Source organism: Miniopterus natalensis, chromosome 11 (assembly GCF_054644295.1).
Source record: "Miniopterus natalensis isolate mMinNat1 chromosome 11, mMinNat1.hap1, whole genome shotgun sequence".
Taxonomy (NCBI): Eukaryota; Metazoa; Chordata; class Mammalia; order Chiroptera; family Miniopteridae; genus Miniopterus; species Miniopterus natalensis.
The window spans coordinates 45,000,438-45,025,943 of NC_142091.1; positions in this window are offsets into that span (position 1 = coordinate 45,000,438).

A 25,506-nucleotide genomic window follows, 5' to 3' on the forward strand; every position below is an offset into this window, starting at 1 on the left:
AATAAACATGCAACATGAAAGCATTAGGCAGCCACCTGGTGGAAGGTTGATTACAAAAGCTCACTCACTTCCATCACGGGAAGGACAGAACTTTGTTCTTAATGAAATAGACACTTAGTTTGGATACAGATTTGCCTTCCCCATTCACAATGCTTCTACCAAAACCACCATTTAGGAATTTACAGAATGTGTTATTTACTTGGTATTTCATGGAGCATTGTTTCTGACCAGACTTGTGTGTATGGGATTAGGCAAGTGACAGGGAAAGATGTGAGGGGGATTTTTTTTTTTTTTAAAGCCATTTCCTTTTTAAAAAATATGTTTTTATTGATTTCAGGGAGAGGGAGAGAGAGAGAGAAACATCAATGTGAGAGAGAAACATTGATCGATTGCCTCCCACACCGGGACCAAACCCACAACTTAGGCATGTGCCCTGACTGGGAATTGAACTGGCAGCCTTTAGGTGCATGGGATGATGCCCAGCCAACTGAGTCACACTCACTGGGGCGATGTGGAGGGGATTTTTAAGAAGCTGTGTATATGGGGAAGGAGAGAGAGGAAGAGAATGAGAGAGAGTGGGGAGAGGGAACACTCTGATACAGGGAAGTGACAGAGACTGGGGAAGGAGAAGACAAATGGAGGTACTGGATTAAGATTTGCTAGTGGTCTGCTAAGTAAATGTCCCTTCTCTGTCCCCATGGAATCTGGTAAAATCTGTATTACTCCCTATTTCTTTAGAGGTGGACTTATCAAGTGCTGACCTTGAGGTGGGTCCAAGGTGATGGCATGGAGCTTACAGGTTACAGGTAAATGAGATAAGGTAAGTGAAAGCTCTGGCCCAGCACCTGGCCCATGGAAGCCACTGAGTAAATGTCTGTTTTCCTTGGAGCCATGACCTTGGCTGACTTCATGCACCTCCCTGACCACAGCACAGGGCGTGGCATGCAGAGACTTCTCAGAATGTCTGCCTCTCTGCCAAGTGGGTTTTCTAAGGGCTCTACTTAATAACATGACCAAGTACTGAGCTATGGAGACTTCTGTGCCATTTCACTCTATGCAGAGTTCTTCCATGCCCAGTGAGCTAGGAGCCCAGCTGATACACACACATCCACAAAAGAAAACGCTCTTTAGCCTGGTTGGGAGACTCCTGGGTAAGCAGTGATGTAATTTGTTTTCACAAAAACTATAACGGGCTTCTGAGTTAAGCATTTGCTCAGCTGGTCTTTGCCAAAGAGACGGTTGCTTTGTGTCATTGCCTGTTGACAATGATTACAGTCACGTGTTGTACCTCAAAGCCAAAACATTCCAGAATAAAATCATTAGGAGGGAGGTGAGCTGCTCTAGATGTCTGGAGGGATTGCACTGGGTGACCAGCCAGGGCTCTGCTCCAGAATTCTACTCCAGGTGACAAAGGAAATGACAATCAGAAATGTACTCCAGGGTACAAAGGAAATTTGTACCTTGTACTCTGTTGTCCGTGGGTACAAATGCTCTCAGCGTTGCCATGGAGTTTTAATCAGGATGTCCCTTTCAGTGGAATCAGAGGAATGCAAATTCTGCATTTACTTCTTTGTCCCCTTTTCCAGATTATGACACCTAAGGGGGCAGGAACTCTGACTTGTTCATTGTCACACGCCTGCTGCTTAGCACAATGCCAGGCACAGAGAACACGTTTCGAGAAAGTTTGTGAGATGGAAGAATGAATGCAGTGCCCTCCTTTGGGCCCTCTGTTTACAGGCTCTTCTTTTGGCCCTTTCTTTGGCAAGGGTCCCTGCTCACTGCAGGTGTCTCCTAAGAGCTCATGTCCCTATGTTTCCTTCTCATCCTGGAAACGGAAGTTCGTTTTGAAGGCTGCTCTATTGTTTCTCTTGCTTGTAATCCCAGGCTGAATGGGACTGATTTGCTTGCTTGCTTGGCTGGTCTGCACACAGCATGTTTTTGTGCTATGTAACATTTCCTTTCAGACCAACTGTGGCCTGGTATAGTGGCAAGGACCAGAATGCCCAGTGCTGCTGCTAGCATTCTAAATTTTAGCTTTCCCACTTTCTAACTGTGCCGTTCAGGCAGGTTATTGGATTTTACGGAACCTCATGGATTTCATGGAACCTCAGTTTCCTCTTCCTTAAATTGGGTACAACTAGGTAACTTGGCTGAAATTAGACCTAGAGATTTTTGGATTTCTTGATAATCAGAGACAGAAAAAGAATTGTCATTTAAAAATTTCAAGCAGTACCTGGTTGGGCGTGGCTCAGCGGTTGAGCATTGACCTAGGATCTGGGAGATCGAGGTTCAATTCCCGGTCAGGGCACATGCTCGGGTTGTGGACTCTGTCCCCAGTCAGGGGTGTGAGCGAGGCAGTAGATTAATGACGACTCTCTCATCATTGATGTTTCTATCTCCCTCTCTCCCTCTCTCTTCCTCTCTCTGAAATCGGTAAAGACATATTAAAAAAATTTTTTTTTCAACCAATTTTTTGTCTCCTAAAAGGGTAACTGTCTAGGAAAATGCCTCCTGTGGGCAAAGATCTTACCCTGGAATGGGGAGGCTCTGATCATTAGTGGCTCTAAGAAACTAAAATGCTTAGCAAAATTGTGTACAGTATTGTTATTATATTAAGCAGAGCTGAACCCTCCAAATGGTTTCCTCTGGAACAATGTTTATTTCCTAAGTATGCATTTAGACTGCCATCTGTCTGTTTACTTTAGAAAACAGATGAGCCATTTTTCAACTAGTCAGTCACAGAAGCTTGGGAGCTGAGACACTGAAGATGGCTGGAAGACTGCGTCACCCCGGTCATAAATTCATGTCAGAGGAGAGAATGTGAAATAGAACTTAACTGGGCTGTAGGGGCTCAGCATTGGTGGGCTCTTCGTGTCATACACGTGGTGTTATATGGTCAGAATGCTTGCTTTATTATTGTTTAGAAGTTGGAGTTTTCCCCTAAATGGACTCTTGAATTCTCTGGCCTCCTGAAACAAGATCAATCCCAACACAGGAAGTAAAGACGAAAGAGATGGGCCTTAGATTACAGCTGGAGCAACAACTGCCTCCTTTATCTGTCCCTCATGGGCTTGGGGTCTCTGGTAGAGTATTTGCACTGGGGGAGGCAGGCTGGCCCTCGCCCCAGGGCAACAGCAGAGAGGAGTGTAGAAACCACACCTGGGGCCTAGGAAATGTGAGCAAAAGTACTGTGTTTTCAGTTTCTCTCTGTTATAATTCTCTTCTCTTTTCTCCAAGTCTGTTTGAACCCAATGGGAAAATGGGAGAAAGGTCTGAACGGCTCACGCTGGGCCAGAGCAGGTGCTTAGGAAAGTCAGACCCTGAGGGAAGCTAATGCTCAGACCCAGGAGTCCCCCACGTGGAGCAGGCAGCTGGCTGAGGTGGAAAGTACGGAAGAAATGGGTGGGCCACTTGGGCATTCCCCAGGAAAACTTGGGAAAAGCCTGGATTTCTTTCTTTTTCTTTTTCTTTTCTTTCTAATGTATCTTCATTGATTTCAGAGAGAAGAAGGGAGAGGGAGAGAGAGATAGAAACATTGATGATGAGAGAGTCATTGATCGGCTGCCTCCTGCACGCCCCTGACTGGGGATCGGGCCCGCAACCCGGGCATGTGCCCTGATGGGGAATCGAACCCCGATCGCCTGGATCCTAGGTCGACGCTCAACCACTAAGCCACGCCCGGCCAGGCAACCCTAGATTTCTTAAAGACAGGTAGGGTGGGGCTCAAGCTACAGTGACTGTGGCATTCAGTGGAAGCCTGTTTACAAACCGGTGAAGGCTGGTGTGCTGACTGACATCAGGATACCAGACTCCACTTCATTCCGCTGCCCAGGGCTTGCCGTTTCAGTTGGGCTTTACTGCATGCAGCTACTCTCAGTACCGGTGTAATTATGGGTTTCTAAGATGCCCTCCTGCTCCGAAGTTCTACGAGTCTGCGGGGTGCTGGAAGCACCATGGGGCTCGCCTGGCCCGAGTGCCCGTCAGTTCTCCCCATCGCGTCCTTGCCAGTCTCCGTCCTGTTTCCACTCCGCTGGCGTGGCGGGCGCGCAGTGCCGGAGGGTCCCCAGCACGGAGCGGGGGCAATGCTGTAATTCATTCGGAGTCTCTCCTAGGTGGAGAGAAGCTTGTCCTTCAGCTAGTCAGTCACGTTCTTGGAAGCTATGGTTCTGAGGTCTCCGCTATTGCAAGAAGGCCAATTCCCATTTATCTTGTGATGTGATGAGGTATTGTTTGAGCATTTCTTTTTTTTTTTGAGCGTTTCTTAAAAGCAGAGGAGACATTACAGAAGGAGCACAAACAAACCACTGGTTTCAAAATAGCAAAACAACATAAATCTTTCTTAAAATGTACACGTGAGTAGGTCAGTTCGTGCTATGGGACAAGGCCAAAAAGCCATGTGGCAGATCGTGTTTTCCAAAGATGGACACAACACCACCTCTCCTCCCACATGCTGTTCCTGTGATGACAATTCAACATTCCTCCTTTTGAGAGATGGGATCTGTGTTCCCACAGGCAGGCTAGTGACTCTGGGGGAACTAACTGCTATGTGACTGGGCCTAGGTTATAGAAAGTGATGCAGTTTCTGCCTGGCTTTTGTGGGATGCTCACTCATGGAGCCTTTATTAGGTATCTATGGCTGGGTGACAAATCATCCCCAAACTTAGCCGTTTAAAACAACACACATTTATTATCTAGTGCACCACGGTTTGGCTCGCTCCTCTGCTGCTGGATTTCTCACAAGGCTACAATCAGTTCTTCGAGGATTATTGGACTGAAGTCCTGGGTTCCTCACTGGCTATTGGCCAGGGTAACCCTCAATTCCTTGCCATGCAGGCCTCTCTAACTTGGCAGCTAGCTTCATCATAGCCAGCGAGAGAGTCTGGTAATAAGACAGAAGTCACCATCTTTCGTAACCTGATCGTGAAAGAAATACCCCCCTCAATGTTACCATATTTTATTGGCTAGAAGCAAGTTACTCAAGGGGATAGGATTACACAAGGCTGTGAATACCAGGAGCTAGGGATCACTGGGGACCATCTTAGAGCCCTCTTACCACAGAACCTAACCACCAGGCTATGAGGAAGCCCAGATGGGGAGGCCAATTTAGATGATCTAGCATTAAATACACAAGTGAGCCTTTGGATAATTCCAGGACCCAACTATTGAGTAAACCCCCAGCCTTTCCCACTTCCCATCTGAGGCTCCAGACATTGTGGAGCAGATAGGAACTGTCCTTGCTGTGCCCTTTCCAATTCCTGACCCATGTAATCCTTGAGAATAATGTGTGGTGTTGTTTTACACCACTAGGTAGTAACTAGAACAAGCCACATATCTTAAAACTTAATTGCTCACCTGGTTTGACCATATGAAATGCCCACTGCACATTTTTTTTGCAACCAGATTGATATCACATTTCAGCCCAAAGTTTGCAACCTAAGAATACTTACTCTAAGAGTCCGTGCAGGTTTGAAAAACCTTGGAGATTTCTGGTTGCCATAGGCTCTACTAGCTTTTTGACTCATCTAAAAATGTAGCACCCCACTTTGGAGTCTTTCCTGTAGCAGCAGACTGTAAAATGCCTTCATAAGGAGCCCAAGACAAACTGAGTTTTCTCAAGCTCAGTTCTGGATTCAGCTGAGCTTTCATGGCCAAGGGCACACTTCTGAATCAGACAAGACGTTCTGAACTTTCTTATTAATCCATGTTGAATGAGGCAATCATAGTGCTTGGTGTGACATAAACTGAACATTAGAATAATTCTTCATACTTTTTATTTACACCTGTGTGTTGAGGTGGAAAAATTTTTGAATTACTTTAACATCTAGAACTAGAATTTCTCTATGGGAGGAAAGTGCCTTTTTTTTTTGGAGAAAGAGTTTGGTAAAGAAGCAGCAGGAGTGCAAGCATGTGCTCCCTCCCCCCAGCCTCTCTGCATGAGATAATGAAAGGAATTTGTTTCTGACTTTGGAGAGATGGTAGGGAGATGAAAGGACAGAGGACAGAGAAGGCAGAAGGCAGGCAGAAGAACCAGAGGAGTGTGTGAGGGTAGATACAATGAGGGAAGGTGTAGTGTTAGGGCCAACAGAGGAAATCATCATAAGGGAGTAATTAGCAAGGGCTGAGGAGCACAAGCATGTACAATGAGGATTTCCAGGTTGTCTGTTGGACAGTGGGTGGCGGGACTCCCTCCCTATGACCCCCAACATTTTCAGCAAAGCCTGCTAATCTCACCTATGGTGTATCTAAAAAAAAAATTTTTGTTTTAATGAAAGGCCTAAATTTTGTGTCTGGATTGATATGATGCTGGACAAAGAATATTACCACTGAGAGAGAAGGACATGAGAATATACGTGTCCTGGGCATTGATAGAAATCCTGGAGAAAGCTTTGAACTTCCATAGGCTATGGCGATGTGTATTTTAAGCAAGTGTTGCCTAACCCTCATGATGCAGGGAGGTCCCAGATGACGTGTGGGCTACCTGAGCATCTACCGGTGTCAATCCCAGCCTGGTTCCTGGCCCCTAAGTCCTTCCTGAGCTTTCCACTCTTTCTTTTCCCTTGGCCTACACTTATAGGCCCAGCCCTGCTCCAGGTCCTTGGGACTTTCTAGAGATACAAAAGACATTTAACTAGATGCAGCCTGATGGTCTGGGGCTCCACATAAAGTCAGCTCTGCTGCCCACGCTTCCCTGACTTCACACCCTTGTCTTGCAAACTGGATCCTATCTTATTCTCAAATCGGGAGCCTTTTCTCTTTGCCCACCCCCGGGGGTGGCCTCAGGACTTGTAATTGCACCTCTGCTTTGTATTCTAGTCCTAAATTTCTTTTCTGGTATTTCACCTACTTGTTTCCTCTTAGGACTGAGGGACCTTGGGCTCTGGGCCTAGATCTAACACAAAATTGTGATTTGATTTCTGCAAAGTCACTTTTACTCTCTGCCTCTTTGATTCCTCACCTGTAAAACATTGCAGTGGGGAAGGTGATTATTAACTCAGCAGGTTTGGACATGCATTATATATAGTCCATTATGTAAAGGACTAGATGGGATGGGTCCTGGGAGTCAACTGATCCTGGCAGGGGCTATAAAATTGTGGTGAAGTCTTGCTAGGTTTGTGATTACAGGGCTCCATCAAGTGTTAGAGTGCAGCCATGGAGCACACAATAGAGACAGGCACAGAATCTTGGTTTTCAGCACTCAGGCCATTAGACACACAAGCTCAATCAGTGTCTGGGAGAAGGGTCCAGCCCCCCTGTGGGAGGATGCTGGCCAGGGTAGACAGGCACTCAGAACCATGACCAGAACCCAAGCCAAGAGGACTTGAGTTCAGGGCAAGACTCAGTTTTCAGGGATCAATGGAAAGATAGCCAGGGAAACTGAGGCTGAAAATCAGGTGTAAGGACCTAATCCATTTGGCTGTCAAGTTGTTACTAGCAGACCATGGGAGTTATTTCTAGCTTGCCAGTTTGGGGGGATAAAAATAACAAGGTTATTTTGGGGCAACTATATTAGCTCATGCAGTTGAAATTTCCTAGATGCTCCCCTTTCTACTCAAGGCTGCCCTAGAATGGGGCTGAACCTACCTATGGAAGAAGATGGATTGCTGATACTAGATCTCTCCAGGCAAAAGATTCTAGGATTCCTTGAGCAGTCTTAGGCATGTCAGGAGGAGTCAGGGGAGCACCCTTTGAGCTTGCAGAGTGCAGGCCCCTGCACACCTGGATTGGGCTCCTTTATATCATGAGTTTTGGATCAGGCCTTGAGCAAAACACCACACATATGGTTCGCTCCAGTGTGGGAGAGAGAAATCACAGTGTCTGATGCATAGTAGCCCCTCAATATATGTTGGTTAAGTGAATGTAAAATTAAAGTTAAATAAGTGAACAGGAAAGACTGACGGCTGGGAGAAAGGACAGAACAGCAGCAGTGATCCTGGGAAATAGTCCTATTTCCCTCATGTGATCCTTACCATCAACAGCTGAGCCTTAACCTTTCCCCTGTAATAAGAAAAATAATTCTCAAAACACATTTTCAGGTTCTAAATTGCCAGAACCAGGGAGATGTTCCTACCCTTAACCCAATGATCTTACTCTTGGGGTTCCATCATAAGGAAATAATTCAACAAAAACAAAAAGCTAAATGCACAAATATATTTAGGATAGCATCATCTATGGCAGCAGATAAATGGGAACAGCCCACATGTCCAGTAATAAGGGACAGTTTGGGTAAATTTGGTATCTCCACTCAATATTCTGAATATTATGAAACTGTGGAAAAGATCACTACAAAGATTATGTACTAAATATGAAACACACATAATAAATAATTTCATAAAAAGTATACGCCCTGGCTGGTTTAGCTCAGTGGTTAGAGTGTCGGGCCCATGCACTGAAGGGTTGCGGGTTCGAATCCCAGTCAAGGGCATGTACCTGCAGGCTTAATCCCCAGCCCCAGTCAGGGCGTGTTCGGGAGGCAACCAATCGATGTATTTCTCTCACACTGATGTTTCTCTCTGTCTCTCTTTGTCTCTCTCTCCCCCTTCTTCCCTCCTTTCCACTTTCCAAAATTCAATGGAAAAAATATCCTCAGTGAGGATTAACAACAACAAAAACAATAACTACTACTATACAAAATGCTACATACATTATTAATGCAAATGTGTTGAGTGTTCTTCCATATCTCAACCAATTAATCTGTCCCAGTTCCCATTGCTGTGGTTAAATTCCAAAAGAAATGTAACAGGTACTTTCGGTACCTAATGTTCCCGCCTTAGCTCTGCTTTAGAAAATGATACATATTGGAATCCTGGGAACATGGCAGGAGTGGGGTAATGTAGTTTTTGAATCTTTTTGCATCACCATATAAAAAATAGACCAAGCAACTAGTTAACAAAATTAATGACCTAGGGACAAATTTACAACAAAACTAGGTGACAAAGCACAAGCGCCAACCACCGTGATGTGTTCTGGGCACCTGTATGGGGGAAAGAGAGGGAAGCAGCAGGGCGGCTGCTGGACCTGACAGCAGACATACTGGGATTTGACAGCAGCAGCTGAAGCTGGAAGGGGTCTGTCCACCCCAGTAATGATGAGAACAAAGGGCCTAACAGGGCTGGGGCACCCTAGGCTCTTTCAGCATGGACTCCTGAAACTGAGTAACCTGTGTCCCATTGAAAGACAGGACCCTACACTAGGGAAACTTCTAGGAGAGGGATGAAAATTAATAATAGAGAGACCCCCTCCAAAAAAAAAAACCAAACCAAGCAAACCAACCAACCCAATAACAACAACCAAAAACCCTAACTCAAACAGAAACGAAACCTAAAGCAAGAGGAGGTTCAGATACAAGTGGGGAAGGAGAAGAGAAACGGAAAATCTCAGGAAAAAAAAGAAACTTGTAAAAAATAAACTTCTATGATAGTGGAAGTGATGAAGCTGGGCCAGCAAAGAAAAGAAACTCAAATCCAGCAAAAAGAGGTGAGGGAGGAAACTAAGCTGCTCCTCAATGAAGTTACCCGTCCAGGCTGACTCTAAAGTCATGCTGGAAAACCTGGCCAACAAAACCAAGGAGTACAGAAGGGAAACTGAAAATCAGGGGAACAACTATGCACAAGAAAGTGGTGAGATTCCACGGGTGAGAATTAGCCTCCAAACATGCAAAACAGTCTTCGGAGCTTGAAACAGCTCCTGCACAGGGAGAAGACAGACAGACTCCAATTTGAAGCAGCAGTTGGAGGCAGTGAGTGGTGTTTCACTAGTAAAACAGAAACAGGACGGAGAAATGCAGACGTTATAGGAGGAGCTAAAGGAAGCCCTAGCTGGGACAGCTGCAAAGGCCCACGCCGGTACCTCCGAGAAAAAGCAGTGCTGGAGAGGCCACTGAGTGAGCCAGACGAGCCTGCTGGGAAAGAGAAAGAAAGGAGCTGAAGAGGGAGGCCCGGGCCTTGGAGGTGGCAGCGGGCAGGCGCGCTAATAAGTTCTGCGGAGGCCTCACAGGGAGCCGGTGGCTACACAAGGACTTGGTGCAGCGGTCCCAGCAGTGCCGGGGGGTGCAGGCCGCCCAAAGCCCCTTACAAAATCAGAAGCAGCAGCTGCCGCAGGAACAGCAGTTCACAGAGTGCTTAATCGGAGAGAGGCAGCAACTGCAGCGGGGTGCTCCAAAGCCCGTGAGAGCCCCCTCCCTGGGCACCAGACCAGGGATGAATCCCCAGTGATTCCTGAACTGTCACTGACCCAGTAGGGCTAGAGCAAATATGATTAGGTGCTGCACAAGCCTGGTGAGGGAGGCCGTGGGGCCTCATTGCTACTGTAAATATCCATCATGATGTGTTAGTGTGAAAGGCTGGGTGCTTTTTTCCAGCCACTTCCCTTAATTTTCTTTAATTAGCTCTTGTTAATAAACAGGATGTTCCTCAAACCTCCAGATAACCCAGCACCATTTGCCAAACACTCATACATGAAACTAGGTCCAGAAAACCTCCTTGAGAAAGTGAAAGGACAACAGCTATGTGATTTATTTCATCTAGCTGAGTCAGATTTCTTTACAGAAAAGCACCTTTAAGGGTAGCATCTCAGGTTGACTTTATATAGTGCTTTTTGCTCTGTAAACAACCAACATCAGTTTATCTTTATGCCTTTTGGTAGCTCCCTCTAGTTTTCTCATGTGTGAGAAGCTGTCTAACGGCAAGATCAATGAACGCTAGGCAGAATGACCTTCTGTCCGACGCAGCCCTTCCAGTTTTTGATTTCAGTAAATTGAGGATGGAAGAGACAATAAAGGGGACGTACATTATGTCAAAACTTTAAAAAATGTTGTGAAGCAATACCACTAGAATTAGTGAGGTGGCTAAATGCCTGTGCTTGTTTTAGGAAAATGTACAAAAAAAAGTTTCCCTCTGCCCTGGCTGGTGTCCTCAGTGGTTAGAGCTTTGGCTCAGGGACTGAAGCCTCCTGGCTCGATTTCAGCCAAGGGCACGTTTCTTGGTTGCCAGGCTCCATCCCCAGCCCCGGTCAGGGAGTGTGCGGAAAGCAGCCAATTGATGTGTCTCTCTCACATCAATGTTTCTCTCTCTCTCTCTCCCCCTTCCATTCTCTCTGAAAAGCAATAGAAAAAATATCCTCAGGTGAGAATTTAAAAAGAATAAGAATAGCCCTCATTTTAACATTTTATTAAAAGATAACTCAGTTAAAAATAATAGTGTTTCATGGTGCTTATGACATACGTGGAAGTAAAATGTATGACCACAATAGTACAAAGAATGGGATAGGGAAATAGAAGCATATTATTATAAGGCCTATGTTATATCCAAAATGGTTATTATTTGAAGGTAGACTGTGATAGGATAAATGTGTATGTACAAAATATGAAACAACCACTAAAAGCAAAACAAAACGAAAGGTAAAAATGTACCTCCAAATAAGTGTAGCTAAAAAAACTCCAAATAAGTGGAGATAAAATGAAATCCTGAAAAGCAGTCAAGAAATCCCAAAGAAGTTAGGAAAAGAAGAAGAAAGAAGAAACAACAAAGAATAGGTGGGACAAATGCAACGCGAGATCCTAGGTTAGGTCTGGGAACAGAAAGAGGCCAATCACAGAAAAAAGGTGAATTGAAATAAAATGTGCAGTTCAGTTGGCACTATGGCACCAGTGTTAATTTCTTAGCTTTGTTCATTGTGCTATGATTATGTAAGATGTTAACATTAGGGTACTTGAGTAAAAAATACGTGTGATTTCTCTTTTAAAAAAATGGAAGAGGGTACAGGGGGGTAAATGGTGATTAAAAAAAGGAAAAAATAAAATAATAAAGAAAAAAAAAAGAACAAATGGGACAAGTAGAAAACAAATAGCAAGGTGATAAATTTAAATCTAGCCATATAGATAATTACATTATGCATAAGTGGTCCAGATACTCCAGTTAAAAACAGAGACCCAACTTTATGTTGTCTATAAGAAAGCTCAGGGGGAACACTGTAAAGCATATGACTGTCTAACCACTATGCTGTACACCCCAAACTAATACAGAATAATATTGAATGTAAACTATAATTGAAAAAAATAAAAAAATTTTTTGTTAATCCTTACCTGAGGATATTTTTTCGTTGATTTTTAAGAGCATGGAAGGCAGGGCGGGAGAGAGAGTAATAGAAACATCCATGTGAGAGGGACACATCTGTTGGTTGCCTCCTGCAGGTGCCTTGACCGAGGCTGGGGATTGAACCTGCAACCCAAGCACTTGCCCTTGACTGGGAATCAAACCTAAGGACCCTTCAGTGCTGGGGCTGATGCTCTAACCACTGAGCAGCACTGACCAGGGCATTTTTAATTGATTTTTAGAGAGAGAGAGGGTAAGGGACAGAAAGAGAGAGAGAGAAACACTGATTTAAAAACAAACACCAATTGGTTGCCTCCTTGACCGGGAATCGAACCCCAATCACCTGGATCCTAGGTCGATGCTTAACCACTGAGCCACGCCCGGCCAGGCTATGCCCTTTTTAATTGCATTGGCCTTAACTGCTAGAACCATATTAAATAATAATGGTGAGACTGAGCATCCTATTTTGGTTACTGATTTTAATGCAACAGTCTATAGCATTTCAATTTTAAGTAAGATATTACTGCTCTTTATTAAGAGATTATGCTACTCTTCCTAAAATTTTAAAAGTTAAAAACACACACAAAAGAAGTGATTGTGGAATTTTAGCAGATGCATTTCAGAATCTGGATTTGAGTGATTATTTTCCTTATCGATGAACTGTATAATTTAATACATTTCCTGATATTAAACATCTTTACATTGCTAGAACAAACCCTGCTTGGCTATCATGAGTGATTTTTTAATGTGCTTTAATCCAGTTTATTAATATTCCCCCCCCCCCAAATTTTCTACCCATATTTAAAACTGAGACTTGAATTTTCAAATTTGGGGTTTATCTTGGTATTTTTGTACTTTGTATTTTCAAGTATGTACTGTTCTTGACAGGTTTTGTTATCGGGGTTAGGATGACCTCATAAAATCAACCAGGCAGCTTTCCTTCTTTGCTTTTTTGTCTAAATTCCTCTCTGCTCTCCTGGCCCAGGGAGAGCAGGGCTGGCCAGCGTTCAGAGCTGCTCCAGGACCCTGGGGCTTCCAGCATGTCCGGGCTCTCTTCTCGCGCTCCATGGTGTTGTCTCTGGCGTCCCTCACTTCTCCTTTGGGCCTGGCTGCCCCGGAGCCTCCGCAGCCCTGCGCTGCGGCCTGGCCCCTGCGTGAACCCAGGGGAGGGGATTTCCTTGGCCATGGCTTCTCCGCCAGCCCCTCCCGCTTCCTCCCGGAGCTGGCCCAGCTGAGGTCGCTGGCTCTCCTGAGCTGCTTCTCTCTGGCTCTCTGCTGCCCTCACCTGCCCCCTGGCCACCACGCCTGTCCTTGCCGTGGCTTCCCGCAGCCAGAGCCATTGAAAATGGGACTCCCTTCCGCGGGTTCAGGGTTTGCGGATGCCTCGAAGCCCCTGGGAATTCTCCGCAGCGGCTGTTTGGAGGGAGTGGTGCAGTGAGGCACCGGGCTGTTCTGGCTGCCTCTGAAGAAAGGGAATGCCAGAGAGACTGATAGGGGCATTAAATGCCATTTAATCCCCCTAAGGGGGGAACACACATCACATTTCCGCCAAAGGGCACCTCAGAGAAAGCCTGGTGTGTTCGGGCAGGAGAGCTCTGTGAGCCCAGAGAGGGGAAGGGGTCATATGAATATGGTGTCCCCAGAGACAGCTGTGGCCCATGACTTCACACCTTCATACCCCCCCCCGCCCCCATGCTGCTTTCCTGTCCTTTGCTGCTACCTGAGACAAATTGTATGTCCAGCCTTTCTGTTCAGCTGTCAGCTGTGAAGGACACCAGATGTTAGGACTGAGCTATGTGATGAATTGTCTGGCTCAGGCTGACATTTTCCTTGCCATCTCCCCTGAAGCCATCTAAGGCCAAGGCCATGGGGAAGCAGTTTCATAAGTATGTTGTTTATCACTATTTAATCTCATCTAGTGGTTGAGAGTATGATATCTAGAGTCAGGCAATTTGGGTTTAAATCCTGGGTATGTCATTTACTAGCTGTGTGACCTTGGACAAGTAACTTGACCTCTCTGAGCCAATGTTTCTTATTTTTTAAAGTGGGAAAATAATAGATGAGCTTGGGCCCTGAGAACGAAGCTTAATGTCAAAGCTCATGTAACAAATGCCCTGAGTTTCTATGGACATGGCTCTCCTTGAGAGCAGATCTCTGAATGCTTCAGGCCTTAGAGGACTTTACTTCTTCAGGGACCTCTCAGGTCTGATGGGACCTCAACCCAGATCTATCTATTAAGAACCATGGTCACCTTGAGAAGTGAGTTGGGGTTGTCCCCAAGGATCTGGCCATGCTTTGGAGCATGAAATTGGGTAGGCATGTGACCTGGTGTCTAGGCATCCTCCCCCTGGATCAAAGGACTGGCTGAGGGAGGGGATGACCCAAGCCTGACACACAGGAGTCATTGCTCCTTTGGACTTCTGTGTGAGGCAGCAAGTGATGGAGTGATGGAGTAACCAGCAGGGAGCCTTGTAGAGCACAGCCCTGGAAAAACCTCATTTTGCATAAGCCCAGGCCCGAGGATTCAGCCCTAGACTCTTCTCTGCCTTTGTCCCTGAAAAGTTTGTTCTTCTCTTAGACCTTGAGGAATCATTAGTGCTGTTTACCAAATATTCCCAGTTCTCCTCTCTGCCATGATGAGATTACACTTCGGAGCGCCCTCCTGGCTGGCTGGAGCCAAAGTGGCCATCTGTGGCCAATGGGCTGTGAATGGAAGGGACACGCATCGTTGCTGGACCAGGGCACTTCATTGCCAATACAAGACCCTCCAGAGCTCCCTATCTGCCAGTGGTTTGGAAAAATGTTCAAGATGACTGCTGATCCATTAGCCTGGGTTCCCAAGTGAGGAGTAGAGCTCCGGCCATGGAGAGGTGACATGATGGAAACAGACCTCTGTTGTTATAAACCACCTACCTCACTGAAGGTGCAGGTCTCCTGTCTGTTCCCAGGTTTCACTGTCCCACAATATTGGAAGACCTGCTTTCTATCTCTCAAGGCTTTGTGCCCCTGATTTACTTCTGTCCTCCTCTGTCCTGCTCTTTCTTTTCCTGGTTCCTGTCTTTAACACACATGCCCCTGGGTCCCAGTGCTACCTTGTCATTGCTGAGTTCCATCCCAGGGTCCCACAAAGTCCCCTCTTTGACCATGAAGATAGGTGGCACCCCTCAGGCAAGATTATAGAGGCTGGAATAGGAGAGGGCAGAGAGTGTGTTGTAGCCAGCTTCCAAGATGGTCCTGGCCACCCCGCCTCCTGGTATGCACACCACTGTGTATCCCTCCCACCTGGTGCTGGTGTAGGTCTTTGTGATCAACAGAATATGACAGAGCTGGTGGTATGTCATGTCTAGGATTAGCTTATAAAAGATTTCAGTTTTTGTCTTAGTCACTCTCTCTCAACAATTCGTTTTGGGGGAAGCGTGTCATGAAATGCTATGGAAGGGTCCATGTGACAAGGTCCATGTGACTGACCCCACTCGCCAATAGCCCTGTGAGTGAACTGAAAGTAAATGCTCCAGATCTAATCAAGCCTCCGATGACTGCAGCCCTGGCTGATCCCGTGAATGCAGTCTCACGAGAAAGCCTGGGCTTGTACCACCTTCCTAAGCCACTCTCCAGTTCCTGGCCCCATAATAAGTGTGTGCTGTTAGCTGCTCAGTGTGAAAGAACTCATTACGCAGCAATAAAAACTAATACAGGGCGGGTGCTGGGGTGATTGGGTCTGGGATGTCAAAGCCCAGTATGATCATGGTGATGGAGTTCTGCTTGGCCTAGGCTGGGTGCCTTGCTCTGGGACAGATTCTGCCTTTGGGCATGACTGCTGAAGGACCTCTTAGGACAACACTCAACCCAGGGGAGGAGGGGCAGGAAACATGAACACCGCTTGGTGTCTATCCTTTGGAAATGTTTCTTGACCTGTCCCAAGAGACTCACTCGAGCCTGTTTGTGATAAACAGGATGTTCTAAATAAACACTGAAACCATTTATGAAGAATGTAACTTAGTGACACACTAGCCACATTCCCTTAGAACATCCTTGCTGAGTGTGACATGCACAGAGAGAGCGGATGTGACACTAAAAATCCCAGCACATCCGCGGTGGTGCTGGGTGAGAGGAGCAGCCTCAGAAAGGAGAGCTTGTGGAGTTGTGGGTGCCCCACAGGTAGGGGAGCAAAGAGACCCCTCTGGGGGACACATTCCCTAAGAGTGAGGGTCTAAGTTATTGAGGGGGAGCAATCAGCTGGTGAAATTAGATCTATTGTTAAAACATCTTCACTCATGTTTATAGCCTGCAGGGCTTGGGCAAATTTGGTGTTCAGTGATAAAAACAACAAATACTGTTGTGCTTATTAAACACTTGCTATGTCTGACTTCAAAACAAATAGTTAACATGCATCTTATTTTTCAAGCTTTGAAATAATCTATAAGGTAGATATTATTCCCATTTTACAGATGAAGAAACTGACATTCTAAACTTCCCCCTCCAAGTGCTTTCTCCAAAAGTCAAAGCAGGCACCATTTGAGCAGGTACATTCCACTCTTAAAGGAACAGTCTTCGGGTCTCCCCCATCGGATGTGAAGGACCCACTCTGGTTGTGATCTAAACACAACTTTGGGGAGACAGGTCCTGTGGAACAGAACCCATGCCATGCCCGGCCGAAGGCTCTTGGCTGTAGGGAACTGACCTACTTTTACCCGTGGAGTCAGCAGAATGTGAAGATAACTTATAATAGCCATTGGAAGAGTGCACTTGAGGTGAAGTATGAAGCTCCTGTACTTCAGCTCTACACAGACCTGTGCAGGAGACAAGAGGAGTCAACCCCTGGAAGCAGTCTAATTACAATGAACAAGACTCTAATACTGAGTTTTAGGCAACTGCAAAAGAAGAGATGGAGAACAGCAATGTGAATACGCTTGACACTACTGGACTGTACACTGAAAAAGGGTGAAGATGGCAAATTCTGTGTTTGTTTTTTGTTGTTGTGTGTGTGTGTGTTTTTACCACAATTAAGAAGAAGGAGATCTGGGGAGTTAGCATCGGTTAGTAAGTGGGATCTGATAGAAGGAAGTGACAGGTCTAATGAGGTTTAGTGTGGATCTGTGTGGGACATGGATCAGCAAGTTGGAGAAGTGAGTGAGCAGGTGATACACTGTCAGGCCATGGCCAGGAAGACCATATAAAACCATCACAGAAACTACCCGGAACCAGTACTGGTGAGGAGGGAACGGCAGTTATCCTAGGCCTCCAGCATGGCCCTGACTGTACTGTAGTCACTGTATATGAATGTGTGTATATATGTATATACACTATATATAAAATGTACTAATGATATATACATCATTCACATATGTATATAAATATTATACATATACTATATATACTGTGCACATGATATAATAATATATGTACATTATGTAATAACATAATTACTATATAGCTATTATATAATTGTAATGATTATTGCATAATGTAATAAGTTACGTTATATAATTATGTAACATATATGTAAATTATGTATATGTATGTATGTATATATAATCAATAAACAATAACATATGGTTGATAACATAGGATGGTTCAGGATTTTCAAATGATCCTTTGCCACCTTTACAAAGTCCTGGGTCACAGAGGCCTTTAGGATTTCTGCAGGAGGGATATCTGCTTGGGAGGACCCATAGCACTGTAGTAATCACTCCAGGGCCAAGTGGAAGTCCCGATGAGCTGCCCTGTTTCTGTCTGTTTGGGTTACATGTGAGACCTGCAGAAGAGCTCAGAGAGCCAGTAGGATAAAAACAGCCCTTGTTCCTGATGATCTAGTGGGACAATCCAGGCTCTTTTCTGCTCCTGCAGGCTCCCTGGGAGGTAGGACTCTGACCTGGCTCTCAGACAGAAGCCCTGTAGGTGACCAGGTAAGTGATGAATATGGGAACAAGTCTGAAATCTTGGCTTCTTCTACAGGTGTGAGGCCTTGGGTGCTGAGGGTGGCGCAGTTGGGAGGGGAGCGTGGCTCCTGCTTTTTGTTCATTGGGAAACAGTGTCCTTTAGAGAAACAGGGCTTGACTGAGAGGCGTGAAACTGGAGGGACATCTCACTTCCAGATCTTTTGAGCTCTCACGCTCTTGCAAACCTCTGGGATGGTATTTGAGACCATCCCTTCTACCGAGCCAGCTTTCCTATCTCCAGACCAGGGAGGACCTCTGTCTCTTGACCATGCTACACCTAGTACAGGATTTAAGGGTGGCTCCACACCCTCTTCATTCCTCTCTTGGCTTGTGCATGATTGTCTCTTACCCTGGATTAGAACCCCCCTGGGAGCAGGCACCATGTCTAATTCACCTCGGGAGCTTCTGTAGCTTCTTTCCCTCTGTCTCTCCAAGTGCCCTGCGTGTGGTAGAGGACCCTAGGGACCATTTGTTGAAGACCTTGTTCCCAGGTGCTCCTCTCAGCATTACTGTCTTCTCTTTGCCCTACAACCAATTGCTGTGGCTGTAAAACTTGACACTGTCAGCCAGAGTTCTTAAACCGCAGTTATCTTTGCCTGTGGTCTCCAGATTCTTGCCTGATTCCCCTCTCTGGAAGTCTCCCAGATAAATCACAGCCAGTCATACCCATGCTATACCTCTCCCTGGAATAGCTAGCAGGAGGGCAGAGTTAGAAGGGCCTTGGGAGAGTATCCAGGAAGGCTTTGTATTGTAGATGGGAAAACAAAACCCCTGAGAGGAAAAGGGACTTGCCCAAGGTCATGGTTTTGATTCAGGGCCGGAAGTCAGTTCTCTGGCCTCCCAGGGCCTCCAGGGCTCAAAATGTTGGCCTAGTGACCTTTTTCTTTATGCTGCCTGAGGTTTCGAAAGGGCCTTTCTCTGGCTTTCACCTTTCAGGCATCACATCCAGAGAGGCAGGTGGATAGGTTGGCCAGGCCAAGAGTGTTTGCCCTAGGGGAGAAGTGCTCAGGGCCTGAGAAAAAAAGAGCTGGCCCAAGGGCGTGAACACAATATCCAGTGGTCCTAGACATTCTCTCCAAGAAATGGCTTCTCTTGTCAAATAGTAGTTTGACAATGAACCCAATAAACAAATAGTGTCTTGCTGGAATTCACCCTGAACATAAACTTGGTAAAGCATTCACAGCCCTTGGAACTCCCCGGCTACCCCATTTAATTGTCTTCTGGCAGGAGGACTGTTTCGTTTTTGTGGCCTTGCAGTAATGTTTTCCTTATCAGCAGAGACTGATTTCTGCTGAAGTCCTGACCAAGGCTGCCGACTGTATGCCATGCAGAGTGCTGGACTGGAAGAAGGTGGTAACACCGCTCTACAAAGGTCTTTTCCAGGCACTGCTCACTTGATCCCTGGGGAAGCCATGGGTGACAAGCAGGGAAGTCTTTATTTGCCCCAAGTCTGTAGATGATACTGGCTCAGAGAGGGTGAGTGATTAACCCAAGCCCACACAGCTGGTGAGTTACCCAGATTGGGGAAACAGCATTCAATTTCCAGCTCTGCTATTTTCTATGAAGATCACTTGAGTTTAGAGTCCCTTACTCACTAGTTGCAGAATCTTGAGCATTACTTAATTGCCCTGCCTCAGTTTCCTCACTTTTAAAATGAAGAATATAGCGTGTCCCTCATTGGAACACTGGGAGATTAAAAGAACCAATATATAGGGTGTCCCAAAAAATGTATACACACACTTTGAAGAAATATTAAGGCAATGTTTATTAAAATACATTTCATTTTCAAAATTGAGCTATCACATGTTAAAGTGTGTATACATTTTTTGGGGGACACCCTGTATGTAAAGTACTTAACCTGTACCTGGCAGTCACTAAGAGCTGAGTAATATTAGAAATTATTGTTATTATTGTCAAGTCTGGCTCTGCTCTGAAGCAAGACAAGTCTCCTCTGAGCTTAGAAGGGGATCCTTCCAGGCAAAAGTGAGCACTGCAGAAGCCTTAGAGATAATCCAGTTTGTTCACTTATTTAATTTTTTTATTATTTAAAAATATGACATTTGAAGATAGTCTGTGATGCATAGTAAGATCACAGACCTTGGCACACAAGGTCATTGGTTCACAAAAATGGTTAAAATTCCTTCTGCATTTATGCAGCTGAAAAAATTTTAATTTTCTTCTTTTCTGTTATTCTTTGGTGTCTATAATAGATATTCATGTCATCACATTTCCCCATTACATGGCCCATTTAATCCCAATCATTTGCACTGACAATGACTCACATTAAGAGACAAAAATAGAGAAAAAAACAGGATTACTCATAATATTTGGGTAGTGGGGGAGGAGAAATGAGAGGAAGTGTAAGAGTGTTAATTTCCTTATCTTTCCTAGCAGCTAGTCAGCTGATACTGTCTAAAATTGAAGCATGTTAAAAAAATAACGATTCCGGTCTCTTAATATTTTTCATAATTATTTTCTTAACCTTAGAAATATCTTTGAGAAATAATATCTCTTGTGGAGAATAAACAAAGTTAAGCAATTCCATTAGCTTTACTTTAGTGTCTTTGTCTTTTAAAATCAAGGGAAATTAATTTTTTTACCTTTTATTAAATAGTAAATGAAGTATGATCCTTTTTCAATGAACTATTTCTTTATATTCATCCATCCATCCATCCATCCATCCATCCATCCATCCATCCATTCATCCATCCATCCATTAATCCAACCACTCTCCCTTCTTAATTACCCACCTATCTATCTTCTCTGTGTATATAAAGAGAGAAATATGTATGTGATGTTCACTTGCATTAGCAACAGGGTCACTAGGCCACTGGGCCATGATTATTTTGAGATAGTGGAATGTGGATGATTTAAAACTGTCTTCTTTGTGCTCTTCTATATTGTTTGAATTCTTTATAAGTATTATTTTTATAAAAATTAAGTATTTAAAAAAAGAGGGAGACAATGCTTCTGGATTTTCTTTAACATTTGGGGTCTCCTTGCCCTTGTCACCCTCCCCCACCTCCTATACCTCAGAGTCAAGCCTTTTAAGCTCACCTAGTACCCATAGTGGCCCTGCCCCAGGCCCCTGTTCCCAGAGCTAACATCAGGGGTCCTTAGCACTGGAAAATTTGAGTGGCAGGAATTCTTTGTAAAGAGGCTGTGAATAGTGTAGCAGGGAGACATATAACTGAAGGGAGATGATCAGAGGACAGGGAGACAGGAAAAGGGTTTTGAGGACCTGGCATTTCCTTGTCTTACCTATGAGGAGACCAAGCCTAGAGGGGAAGAGTGACTTGTTCAGAGTCACCTGTTACACACATCCAAGGCAATCAATTGTCCCTTCAAAGGCAATCAGCATTTTACTCCAAGCACTATGAGTAAGAAGAGGTGGTCCTTATTCTTGGTGTGGAAAATGGAGAAGGAAGGGGCATGTCATGGCGTAGGAGAGGAATTGGGGCCACAACTTCTCCCTCTCCAGTAGCTAGTCCTGTTTCCTATTAGGTCTGCCAGAATTGGCATCTATAAGGACTACAAGACTCCATAGAGGCATCTACAACATGCACTATATTGAATGTTTAGAATCAGAGAGAAGGAGTTCTGGGCAGATATTATGTCTGGATTTGAGCAAAATGGAGAAGATTCAGAAGCCTTTGCAACAAATTCTTGCCTTCTCTACTCCAACAAAGGGGCATGGCCTATGTTTCCCTAATTTTTCACAGCATTTTACATTTCTTTGGGAATTGGGTGGTGGTAAGGGTATGGAGGGGCTCTTGTCCCAACTTGAAGAGGGCAACCCTTTTCCTACTCCAGGATATTGTCAGCACCTCCATGGTGGACAGCTCCGCAGCAACTACCAAAGTCTTCCTATCCACACAGCTCCTAGGCCACTGGGTCACTAGTTCTATAAATAATGGCTTGTCTTTCTCTTTCTCTTTCCTCTCTCTTTCTTCCTTAAAATATTCACTTTGTTGTAAGGGAGTTTCAACTCAAGAGGTTTCATTCTTTAAGCTACACAAGGCAATGTATAAAAGATATATCAAATTGGCCTGAATAAAAAATTCCTTTGGGTAAATATAAGAATTTGAGCAAATGAGTTAGAAACAGCTTGGGGATGTGTGTGTCACAGCTCAAGAATCTTCTTTAACAGAATTTTTCAGGTCCAAACCAGCATCAAAGATACATCATCTTACAAAAATTGTTTTGGGTTACTTCCCAGTGTTAATGCAATATGGGAGAGGTTAGTTGGACACTGAAATCTTGGAATTTCAAGGATATTTCAATTTTTTGTGGCTAAAGTTAAAAATATTTGAAATCTGGGCTGTCCCAGAAAATCCAGAATTATAATTATCATGCACATAACTAGCGGTCTAGGATGATTCAGGTAGAAGAGAGAAGTCTAACTGGAAATGAAGGTCCTGGAATTGAGAACATCTTGGGTATTAAAATGCTGAGGGTGCACAGAAATTTCCTGAAAAGAGTGAGCAGAAAGCTTTGAAAAAGTCTGATTTTATCTCTTTGTTAATATAAGTGGAACACTGACACTGAAGCCTGGAAAAAGGTATGTGGCTAGGTCAGGTGCTGTCAAAAGAGGCTGGTTGGCTTCCATTAGGCTCCTTATAAAGCAGCCTTTACCTGGGAAAAGTCACCTTGGACCAGAGTCTGGTTCACAGCCTAGCAGGCTGGTAAATGCAATTTTGTCAATACTGAGAGTGGTTCCATCTCACTCGGAACAGGGTTTCACTGTCCAAGCTTGCAAGAGCTTTTTGTGCAAACAACTTGCCATGTGTTCATTGCCAATGAGAAAATAGAATTTGGGCATTAGCCATTTGCTGCTTCTAGTCACTACCTCTTTTTCTACAGAAAAACCCTAAGGGAAGCCAGGTCGTAATCAGAAGGTTGTTTGGTGAGCTTGGAATAAGAGCACAGGGAGAGACTTTTATGTTGGTGGAGTTTGATGGCAGCAGGCTCTGATCAGCCGTTCCCCTCCTTCCAGGATGGGGTAGGTGAAGCTGAATAGGTTATGATCTTGGGTCAAGGAACTGAGACTGTTTGGGTCTTTCCAAAGCAAACCCGGAAACAAAGATCTGAGTGCAAGGAGTTTATTTGGGAAGCGGTCCCAGGAAACAGTGGTAGCAGAGTGGGGAAGTGAAACAGGAAAGGGAAGGACGCCAATATGGGCATATTATCGAACAAGTTACCATTGTGGGTAACTTGAACTTAATCTCACTGGGGACTCTAAGAGAGTGCACAATATGCAGCTCAGTGTTAAGCCAATCTAGGGGCAAGAGATCTGGGCTCTTTATCCATCAGCTTTTATAAGTCATTGTTTGAGTGATGCTCCTGACCGTGGGGTGGGGTTGGGTGGTCAATCTGGTGGCCAGGAAAGTCCTCAGGTCAAGATATACAGGTGTGGCAGTTAGAAGACGGTCTGGCAGGCACCGAAATCTACAGTACTGAGGGGATATAAGTGGGGGCACAGGTTACACTTTACCCCCATCCCTGTGTCCTGGCCAGTCTTGAATTGGGTGCTGTCTCTGCGTCCTTTCATGACCATATGTTTTGACTACACTTGCATGACTGACCACTACCCTTTATGACTGGCCCATTCTTTTTACATTAAAAATAGTTTTGTTAAACCTAATCAATTAGATTTTGCTCTTCCTATTCCTGACCTCAGGATTACTGCATTTTGCATGTTTTTAGTTTTATTTAGAATGCGGGGATTTTAATAGCTTAATTCTTAGAATTTTGGGAGTGCCTTGCTGATGACCATATGTACAGCTTCCAGGAGGTGGGGGTGGGGAGGAGAAACACACCAGTAATCAGAAAAGGAGGAACATTTAGAAACAGAGGATTTTATCTGTTTGGAACATCTTATGAAACTTAACTGCTGATTCTTGAGTTCATCTGGAAGAGAAAAGACACAAGCCTAGCCAAGAACATTTTGAAAAAGAACAATGGTGAAGAATTTGTCCCATAAAATATCAAAATATACTATAAAGCTACAGTGGCTAAAACATTGTGGTTCTGGCACAGGAACAGACAAATAATCCAAGGGAACAGAATAGAGTGTCCAGAAACAGACTCACCTATATGTGGGAGTTTAGTATATTATAGGTATGGTATTTCAAGTGAGGGGAATAAGGGTGAGTTATATAATAAGAGGTGTTATTAGATATCCATTTGGAAAAGAGTTAAGTTAGATTCCTATCTTACACATATACAAAAATAAAATTCAAAAGAGGAAGTAATACTAAAGAACAAAACTAAGACATTTTAAAACAAAGTATATGAGTATTTTTTTTAAATTTTGGGGTGGTGAAGACCATTTTAAGTAAGACACAAAAATTTAGAAGCCTGGAAGAGGCTGGCATATTTAACTCATAATATTGAACACTGTTGTGCAACCTAAGACAACATAAACAAGTTACAAACACAGAAGAAACTCTCTAGTTCTTGTATTTCTTCTGTTCCCCAGTCCCTGTCTACCTCTCAGAGTCTCTGTTCCTCTCTCTTTGGGTTTCCCCCCAACTCATCTCTACCCTGTTCTCTCTGAATTTGTCTTGCAGTCTGTTTCTTCAAGAAAAGCTGACTGGTCTCAGACAGATAAAAGGTGAGCTTATTCATAGGCTGAGGAGGCAATAAGAAAAATAAATGGCAGAGTGGGGGGAAAGACTTGTAGTATATATATAATAAAATACCAAGATTCATAAAAAATATATAGCAGCTATAAATCTATAAAGAGGCAACAGTGTTATTAGAAAATTGGATCAAGGATAGACAGCAAGTTTAAGATGCTGTGATGTGGCTTGGTGGGTACTCCGGCGCACCCCTCAGAGGCTCTCAGAGCAGGGCACCCATTCCCAGACTCTGGGGGCCTTGGAATCTCATGGCTCTCCGCTGAGTCCCTCTACAGTAACTGCCATTTGTTTAGAACAAAAGGAAGTTCTGCCATTCCTAGGCGGCGGCCACACGGAAGCCTGAAACGTGCTAAAAACGGTGCTGCTCTGTCCTTTATGAATAAAAACGGCCTTCATACTCACCTCGACAACAACTGTGCTGATTTCCTAAGTGTAACTGTAGTTTTTTAAAAAAAATACTTTAAATTGATTTTTAGAGAAAAAGAAAGGGAGATGGAGAGAGAGAAACATCAATGTGAGAGCAAAACATCAATTGGCTGCCCCCCCCCCCAGGGCTCGGGCCGGCAATCCTGGCATGTGCCCTGACCGGGAATCAAACTGGCAATCTTTTGGGGCATAGGATGACACCCAGCAACGGAGCCACACCTGCCAGGGTTGGAACTTCAGTCTTTTTCATCAAAACACAAATCTCATCCACATAAAAAAGTGAATGTCCTAATTTGCAGTTACATTGATTACATTTTATTTATAATATCGTCTTTTTTGGAGTTTGTTGACTTTTGTGTCCCTCTTTGAGGTTACTGAGAAGCCTGCTCTTCCCTCCCTAGTCTCCTG